Raw genomic sequence first — 10,360 nt, forward strand, 5'->3', positions numbered from 1 at the left:
CCAACCTTTCGGTTAACAGCCGAACGCGCTAACCATTGCGCCATGGAAGCCCAAAAATTAAATGGTCGTCAGGTATTGTGGAAAAACTTTGGCTTTCTACGTTACATTCGAGATCCCACAACACCGCTCCCGGGTGGGCTTGAACCACCAACCTTTCGGTTAACAGCCGAACGCGCTAACCATTGCGCCACGGAAGCTCAGAAATTAAATGGTTGTCAGGTATTGTGGAAAAACTTTTGCTTTCTACGCTTCATTTGAGACCCCACAACACCTCTCCCGGGTGGGCTCGAACCACCAACCTTTCAAATAACAGCTGAACGCGCTAACCATTGCGCCACGGAAGCCCAAAAATTAAATGCTCGTCAGGTATTGTGTAAAAACTTTGACTTTTTACGTCTGAGACGTCACATCACCGCTCCCGGATGGGCTTGAACCACCAACCTTTCGGTTAACAGCCGAACGCGCTAACCATTGCGCCATGGAAGCCCAAAAATTAAATGGTCGTCAGGTATTGTGGAAAAACTTTGGCTTTCTACGTTACATTCGAGATCCCACAACACCGCTCCCGGGTGGGCTTGAACCACCAACCTTTCGGTTAACAGCCGAATGCGCTAACCATTGCGCCACGGAAGCCGGAAAATTAAATGGTCGTCAGGTATTGTGGAAAAACTTTGGCTTTCTACGTTACATTCGAGATCCCACAACACCGCTCCCGGGTGGGCTTGAACCACCAACCTTTCGGTTAACAGCCGAACGCGCTAACCATTGCGCCACGGAAGCTCAGAAATTAAATGGTTGTCAGGTATTGTGGAAAAACTTTTGCTTTCTACGCTTCATTTGAGACCCCACAACACCTCTCCCGGGTGGGCTCGAACCACCAACCTTTCAAATAACAGCTGAACGCGCTAACCATTGCGCCACGGAAGCCCAAAAATTAAATGCTCGTCAGGTATTGTGTAAAAACCTTGACTTTTTACGTCACATCTGAGACCTCACAACACCGCTCCCGGATGGGCTCGAACCACCAACCTATTGGTTAACAGCCGAACGCGCTAGCCATTGAGCCACGGAAGCTCAGAAATTAAATGGTCGTCAGGTATTGTAGAAAAACTTTTGCTTTCTACGTTTCATTTGAGACCCCACAACACCTCTCCCGGGTGGGCTCGAACCACCAACCTGTCGATTAACAGCTGAACGCGCTAACCATTGCGCCACGGAAGCCCAAAAATTAAATGCTCGTCAGGTATTGTGTAAAAACCGTGACTTTTTACGTCACATCTGAGACCTCACAACACCGCTCCCGGATGGGCTTGAACCACCAACCTTTCGGTTAACAGCCGAACGCGCTAACCATTGCGCCTCGGAAGCCCAAAAATTAAATGGTCGTCAGTTATTGTGGAAAAACTTTGGCTTTCTACGTTACATTCGAGATCCCACAACACCGCTCCCGGGTGGGCTTGAACCACCAACCTTTCGGTTAACAGCCGAACGCGCTAACCATTGCGCCACGGAAGCCCAAAATATAATGGTCGTCAGGTATTGTGGAAAAACTTTGGCTTTCTACGTTACATTCGAGATCCCACAACACCACTCCCGGGTGGGCTTGAACCACCAACCTTTCGGTTAACAGCCGAACGCGCTAACCATTGCGCCACGGAAGCTCAGAAATTAAATGGTTGTCAGGTATTGTGGAAAAACTTTTACTTTCTACGCTTCATTTGAGACCCCACAACACCTCTCCCGGGTGGGCTCGAACCACCAACCTTTCAAATAACAGCTGAACGCGCTAACCATTGCGCCACGGAAGCCCAAAAATTAAATGCTCGTCAGGTATTGTGTAAAAACTTTGACTTTTTACGTCACATCTGAGACGTCACATCACCGCTCCCGGATGGGCTTGAACCACCAACCTTTCGGTTAACAGCCGAACGCGCTAACCATTGCGCCACGGAAGCCCAAAAATTAAATGGTCGTCAGGTATTGTGGAAAAACTTTGGCTTTCTACGTTACATTCGAGATCCCACAACACCGCTCCCGGGTGGGCTTGAACCACCAACCTTTCGGTTAACAGCCGAATGCGCTAACCATTGCGCCATGGAAGCCCAAAAATTAAATGGTCGTCAGGTATTGTGGAAAAACTTTGGCTTTCTACGTTACATTCGAGATCCCACAACACCGCTCCCGGGTGGGCTTGAACCACCAACCTTTCGGTTAACAGCCGAATGCGCTAACCATTGCGCCACGGAAGCCGGAAAATTAAATGGTCGTCAGGTATTGTGGAAAAACTTTGGCTTTCTACGTTACATTCGAGATCCCACAACACCGCTCCCGGGTGGGCTTGAACCACCAACCTTTCGGTTAACAGCCGAACGCGCTAACCATTGCGCCACGGAAGCTCAGAAATTAAATGGTTGTCAGGTATTGTGGAAAAACTTTTGCTTTCTACGCTTCATTTGAGACCCCACAACACCTCTCCCGGGTGGGCTCGAACCACCAACCTTTCAAATAACAGCTGAACGCGCTAACCATTGCGCCACGGAAGCCCAAAAATTAAATGCTCGTCAGGTATTGTGTAAAAACCTTGACTTTTTACGTCACATCTGAGACCTCACAACACCGCTCCCGGATGGGCTCGAACCACCAACCTATTGGTTAACAGCCGAACGCGCTAGCCATTGAGCCACGGAAGCTCAGAAATTAAATGGTCGTCAGGTATTGTAGAAAAACTTTTGCTTTCTACGTTTCATTTGAGACCCCACAACACCTCTCCCGGGTGGGCTCGAACCACCAACCTGTCGATTAACAGCTGAACGCGCTAACCATTGCGCCACGGAAGCCCAAAAATTAAATGCTCGTCAGGTATTGTGTAAAAACCGTGACTTTTTACGTCACATCTGAGACCTCACAACACCGCTCCCGGATGGGCTTGAACCACCAACCTTTCGGTTAACAGCCGAACGCGCTAACCATTGCGCCTCGGAAGCCCAAAAATTAAATGGTCGTCAGTTATTGTGGAAAAACTTTGGCTTTCTACGTTACATTCGAGATCCCACAACACCGCTCCCGGGTGGGCTTGAACCACCAACCTTTCGGTTAACAGCCGAACGCGCTAACCATTGCGCCACGGAAGCCCAAAATATAATGGTCGTCAGGTATTGTGGAAAAACTTTGGCTTTCTACGTTACATTCGAGATCCCACAACACCACTCCCGGGTGGGCTTGAACCACCAACCTTTCGGTTAACAGCCGAACGCGCTAACCATTGCGCCACGGAAGCTCAGAAATTAAATGGTTGTCAGGTATTGTGGAAAAACTTTTACTTTCTACGCTTCATTTGAGACCCCACAACACCTCTCCCGGGTGGGCTCGAACCACCAACCTTTCAAATAACAGCTGAACGCGCTAACCATTGCGCCACGGAAGCCCAAAAATTAAATGCTCGTCAGGTATTGTGTAAAAACTTTGACTTTTTACGTCACATCTGAGACGTCACATCACCGCTCCCGGATGGGCTTGAACCACCAACCTTTCGGTTAACAGCCGAACGCGCTAACCATTGCGCCACGGAAGCCCAAAAATTAAATGGTCGTCAGGTATTGTGGAAAAACTTTGGCTTTCTACGTTACATTCGAGATCCCACAACACCGCTCCCGGGTGGGCTTGAACCACCAACCTTTCGGTTAACAGCCGAATGCGCTAACCATTGCGCCACGGAAGCCCAAAAATTAAATGGTCGTCAGGTATTGTGGAAAAACTTTGGCTTTCTACGTTACATTCGAGATCCCACAACACCGCTCCCGGGTGGGCTTGAACCACCAACCTTTCGGTTAACAGCCGAACGCGCTAACCATTGCGCCACGGAAGCTCAGAAATTAAATGGTTGTCAGGTATTGTGGAAAAACTTTTGCTTTCTACGCTTCATTTGAGACCCCACAACACCTCTCCCGAGTGGGCTCGAACCACCAACCTTTCAAATAACAGCTGAACGCGCTAACCATTGCGCCACGGAAGCCCAAAAATTAAATGCTCGTCAGGTATTGTGTAAAAACCTTGACTTTTTACGTCACATCTGAGACCTCACAACACCGCTCCCGGATGGGCTCGAACCACCAACCTATTGGTTAACAGCCGAAAGCGCTAGCCATTGAGCCACGGAAGCTCAGAAATTAAATGGTCGTCAGGTATTGTAGAAAAACTTTTGCTTTTTACGTTTCATTTGAGACCCCACAACACCTCTCCCGGGTGGGCTCGAACCACCAACCTTTCGATTAACAGCTGAACGCGCTAACCATTGCGCCACGGAAGCCCAAAAATTAAATGCTCGTCAGGTATTGTGTAAAAACCTTGACTTTTTACGTCACATCTGAGACCTCACAACACCGCTCCCGGATGGGCTCGAACCACCAACCTTTTGGTTAACAGCCGAACGTGCTAACCATTGCGCCACGGAAGCCCAAAAATTAAATGGTCGTCAGGTATTGTGGAAAAACCTTGGCTTTCTACGTTACATTTGAGATCCCACAACAACGCTCCCGGGTGGGCTCGAACCACCAACCTATTGGTTAACAGCTGAACGCGCTAACCATTGCGCCACGAAAGCCCAAAAATTAAATGCTCGTCAGGTATTGTGTAAAAACCTTGACTTTTTACGTCACATCTGAGACCTCACAACACCGCTCCCGGATGGGCTCGAACCACCAACCTATTGGTTAACAGCCGAACGCGCTAGCCATTGAGCCACGGAAGCTCAGAAATTAAACGGTCGTCAGGTATTGTGGAAAAACTTTGGCTTTCTACGTTACATTTGAGATCCCACAACACCGCTCCCGGATGGGCTCGAACGACCAACCTATTGGTTAACAGCCGAAAGCGCTAGGCATTGCGCCGCGAAAGCCCAAAAATTAAATGGTCGTCAGGTATTGTGGAAAAACTTTGGCTTTCTGCGTTACATTTGAGATCCCACAACATCGCTCCCGGGTGGGCTCGAACCACCAACCTGTTGGTTAAAACCGAACGCGCTAACCATTGCGCCACGGAAGCCCAAAAATAAAATGGTCGTCAGGTATTGTGGAAAAACTTTGGCTTTCTACGTTACATTTGAGATCCCACAACACCGCTCCCGGGTGGGCTCGAACCACCAACCTATTGGTTAACAGCTGAACGCGCTAACCATTGCGCCACGGAAGCCAAAAAACTAAATGCTCGTCAGGCATTGTGTAAAACCTTGACTTTTTACGTCACATCTGAGACCTCACAACACCGCTACCGGATGGGCTCGAACCACCAACCTATTGCTTAACAGCCGAACGTGCTAAACATTGCTCCACGGAAGCCCAAAAGTTAAATGCTCGTCAGGCATTGTGTAAAAACCTTGACTTTTTACGTCACATCTGAGACCTCATAACACCGCTCCCGGATGGGCTCGAACCACCAACCTATTGGTTAACAGCCGAACGCGCTAACCATTGCGCCACGGAAGCCCAAAAATTAAACGGTCGTCAGGTATTGTGGAAAAACTTTGGCTTTCTACGTTACATTTGAGATCCCACAACACCGCTCCCGGATGGGCTCGAACCACCAACCTATTGGTTAACAGCCGAAAGCGCTAGCCATTGCGCCGCGAAAGCCCAAAAGTTAAATTCTCGTCAGGTATTGTGTAAAAAGCTTTACTTCTTACGTCACATCTGAGAACTCACAACACCTCTCCCGGTTGGGCTCGAACCACCAACCTATTGGTTAACAGCCGAACGTGCTAACCATTGCGCCACGGAAGCCCAAAATTTAAATGCTCTTCAGGTATTGTGTAAAAACCTTGACTTTTTACGTCACATCTGAGACGTCACAACACCGCTCCCGGATGGGCTTGAACCACCAACCTTTCGGTTAACAGCCGAACGCGCTAACCATTGCGCCACGGAAGCCCAAAAATTAAATGGTCGTCAGGTATTGTGGAAAAACTTTGGCTTTCTACGTTACATTCGAGATCCCACAACACCGCTCCCGGGTGGGCTTGAACCACCAACCTTTCGGTTAACAGCCGAACGCGCTAACCATTGCGCCATGGAAGCCCAAAAATTAAATGGTCGTCAGGTATTGTGGAAAAACTTTGGCTTTCTACGTTACATTCGAGATCCCACAACACCGCTCCCGGGTGGGCTTGAACCACCAACCTTTCGGTTAACAGCCGAACGCGCTAACCATTGCGCCACGGAAGCTCAGAAATTAAATGGTTGTCAGGTATTGTGGAAAAACTTTTGCTTTCTACGCTTCATTTGAGACCCCACAACACCTCTCCCGGGTGGGCTCGAACCACCAACCTTTCAAATAACAGCTGAACGCGCTAACCATTGCGCCACGGAAGCCCAAAAATTAAATGCTCGTCAGGTATTGTGTAAAAACCTTGACTTTTTACGTCACATCTGAGACCTCACAACACCGCTCCCGGATGGGCTCGAACCACCCACCTATTGGTTAACAGCCGAACGCGCTAGCCATTGAGCCACGGAAGCTCAGAAATTAAATGGTCGTCAGGTATTGTAGAAAAACTTTTGCTCTCTACGTTTCATTTGAGACCCCACAACACCTCTCCCGGGTGGGCTCGAACCACCAACCTTTCGATTAACAGCTGAACGCGCTAACCATTGCGCCACGGAAGCCCAAAAATTAAATGCTCGTCAGGTATTGTGTAAAAACCTTGACTTTTTACGTCACATCTGAAACCTCACAACACCGCTCCCGGATGGGCTCGAACCACCAACCTTTTGGTTAACAGCCGAACGTGCTAACCATTGCGCCACGGAAGCCCAAAAATTAAACGGTCGTCAGGTATTGTGGAAAAACTTTGGCTTTCTACGTTACATTTGAGATCCCACAACACCGCTCCCGGATGGGCTCGAATCACCAACCTATTGGTTAACAGCCGAAAGCGCTAGCCATTGCGCCGCGAAAGCCCAAAAGTTAAATTCATGTCAGGTATTGTGTAAAAAGCTTTACTTTTTACGTCACATCTGAGAACTCACAACACCAATCCCGGATGGGCTCGAACCACCAACTTATTGGTTAACAGCCGAACGCGCTAACCATTGAGCCACGGAAGCTCAGAAATTAAATGGTTGTCAGGTATTGTGGATAAGTTATGACTTATTACGTTACATCTGAGACATCTGAGACCCTGCAACACCTCTCCCGGTTGGGCTCGAACCACCAACCTATTGGTTAACAGCCGAGCGTGCTAACCATTGCGCCACGGAAGCCCAAAATTTAAATGCTCTTCAGGTATTGTGTAAAAACTTTGACTTTTTACGTCACATCTGAGACGTCACAACACCGCTCCCGGATGGGCTTAAACCACCAACCTTTCGGTTAACAGCCGAACGCGCTAACCATTGCGCCACGGAAGCCCAAAAATTAAACGGTCGTCAGGTATTGTGGAAAAACTTTGGCTTTCTACGTTACATCTGAGAACTCACAACACCGCTCCCGGATGGGCTCGAACCACCAACCTATTGGTTAACAGCCGAAAGCACTAACCATTGAGCCACGGAAGCTCAGAAATTAAATGGTTGTCAGGTATTGTGGATAAGTTATGACTTATTACGTTACATCTGAGACCCTGCAACACCTCTCCCGGTTGGGCTCGAACCACCAACCTATTGGTTAACAGCCGAACGTGCTAACCATTGCGCCACGGAAGCCCAAAATTTAAATGCTCTTCAGGTATTGTGTAAAAACTTTGACTTTTTACGTCACATCTGAGACGTCACAACACCGCTCCCGGATGGGCTTGAACCACCAACCTTTCGGTTAACAGCCGAACGCCCTAACCATTGCGCCACGGAAGCCCAAAAATTAAATGGTCGTCAGGTATTGTGGAAAAACTTTGGCTTTCTACGTTACATTCGAGATCCCACAACACCGCTCCCGGGTGGGCTTGAACCACCAACCTTTCGGTTAACAGCCGAACGCGCTAACCATTGCGCCACGGAAGCCCAAAAATTAAATGGTCGTCAGGTATTGTGGAAAAACTTTGGCTTTCTACGTTACATTCGAGATCCCACAACACCGCTCCCGGGTGGGCTTGAACCACCAACCTTTCGGTTAACAGCCGAACGCGCTAACCATTGCGCCACGGAAGCCCAAAAATTAAATGCTCGTCAGGTATTGTGTAAAAACCTTGACTTTTTACGTCACATCTGAGACCTCACAACACCGCTCCCGGATGGGCTCGAACCACCCACCTATTGGTTAACAGCCGAACGCGCTAGCCATTGAGCCACGGAAGCTCAGAAATTAAATGGTCGTCAGGTATTGTAGAAAAACTTTTGCTCTCTACGTTTCATTTGAGACCCCACAACACCTCTCCCGGGTGGGCTCGAACCACCAACCTTTCGATTAACAGCTGTACGCGCTAACCATTGCGCCACGGAAGCCCAAAAATTAAATGCTCGTCAGGTATTGTGTAAAAACCTTGACTTTTTACGTCACATCTGAGACCTCACAACACCGCTCCCGGATGGGCTCGAACCACCAACCTTTTGGTTAACAGCCGAACGTGCTAACCATTGCGCCACGGAAGCCCAAAAATTAAACGGTCGTCAGGTATTGTGGAAAAACTTTGGCTTTCTACGTTACATTTGAGATCCCACAACACCGCTCCCGGATGGGCTCGAATCACCAACCTATTGGTTAACAGCCGAAAGCGCTAGCCATTGCGCCGCGAAAGCCCAAAAGTTAAATTCTCGTCAGGTATTGTGTAAAAAGCTTTACTTTTTACGTCACATCTGAGAACTCACAACACCGCTCCCGGATGGGCTCGAACCACCAACTTATTGGTTAACAGCCGAACGCGCTAACCATTGAGCCACGGAAGCTCAGAAATTAAATGGTTGTCAGGTATTGTGGATAAGTTATGACTTATTACGTTACATCTGAGACATCTGAGACCCTGCAACACCTCTCCCGGTTGGGCTCGAACCACCAACCTATTGGTTAACAGCCGAACGTGCTAACCATTGCGCCACGGAAGCCCAAAATTTAAATGCTCTTCAGGTATTGTGTAAAAACTTTGACTTTTTACGTCACATCTGAGACGTCACAACACCGCTCCCGGATGGGCTTAAACCACCAACCTTTCGGTTAACAGCCGAACGCGCTAACCATTGCGCCACGGAAGCCCAAAAATTAAATGGTCGTCAGGTATTGTGGAAAAACTTTGGCTTTCTACGTTACATTCGAGATCCCACAACACCGCTCCCGGGTGGGCTTGAACCACCAACCTTTCGGTTAACAGCCGAACGCGCTAACCATTGCGCCACGGAAGCCCAAAAATTAAATGGTCGTCAGGTATTGTGGAAAAACTTTGGCTTTCTACGTTACATTCGAGATCCCACAACACCTCTCCCGGGTGGGCTCGAACCACCAACCTTTCAAATAACAGCTGAACGCGCTAACCATTGCGCCACGGAAGCCCAAAAATTAAATGCTCGTCAGGTATTGTGTAAAAACCTTGACTTTTTACGTCACATCTGAGACCTCACAACACCGCTCCCGGATGGGCTCGAACCACCCACCTATTGGTTAACAGCCGAACGCGCTAGCCATTGAGCCACGGAAGCTCAGAAATTAAATGGTCGTCAGGTATTGTAGAAAAACTTTTGCTCTCTACGTTTCATTTGAGACCCCACAACACCTCTCCCGGGTGGGCTCGAACCACCAACCTTTCGATTAACAGCTGTACGCGCTAACCATTGCGCCACGGAAGCCCAAAAATTAAATGCTCGTCAGGTATTGTGTAAAAACCTTGACTTTTTACGTCACATCTGAGACCTCACAACACCGCTCCCGGATGGGCTCGAACCACCAACCTTTTGGTTAACAGCCGAACGTGCTAACCATTGCGCCACGGAAGCCCAAAAATTAAACGGTCGTCAGGTATTGTGGAAAAACTTTGGCTTTCTACGTTACATTTGAGATCCCACAACACCGCTCCCGGATGGGCTCGAATCACCAACCTATTGGTTAACAGCCGAAAGCGCTAGCCATTGCGCCGCGAAAGCCCAAAAGTTAAATTCTCGTCAGGTATTGTGTAAAAAGCTTTACTTTTTACGTCACATCTGAGAACTCACAACACCGCTCCCGGATGGGCTCGAACCACCAACTTATTGGTTAACAGCCGAACGCGCTAACCATTGAGCCACGGAAGCTCAGAAATTAAATGGTTGTCAGGTATTGTGGATAAGTTATGACTTATTACGTTACATCTGAGACATCTGAGACCCTGCAACACCTCTCCCGGTTGGGCTCGAACCACCAACCTATTGGTTAACAGCCGAACGTGCTAACCATTGCGCCACGGAAGCCC

Source organism: Phalangium opilio, unplaced genomic scaffold (genome assembly GCF_054372755.1).
Source record: "Phalangium opilio isolate 3A_F unplaced genomic scaffold, DU_Popi_V2 ptg000021l_1, whole genome shotgun sequence".
NCBI classification, from domain to species: domain Eukaryota; kingdom Metazoa; phylum Arthropoda; class Arachnida; order Opiliones; family Phalangiidae; genus Phalangium; species Phalangium opilio.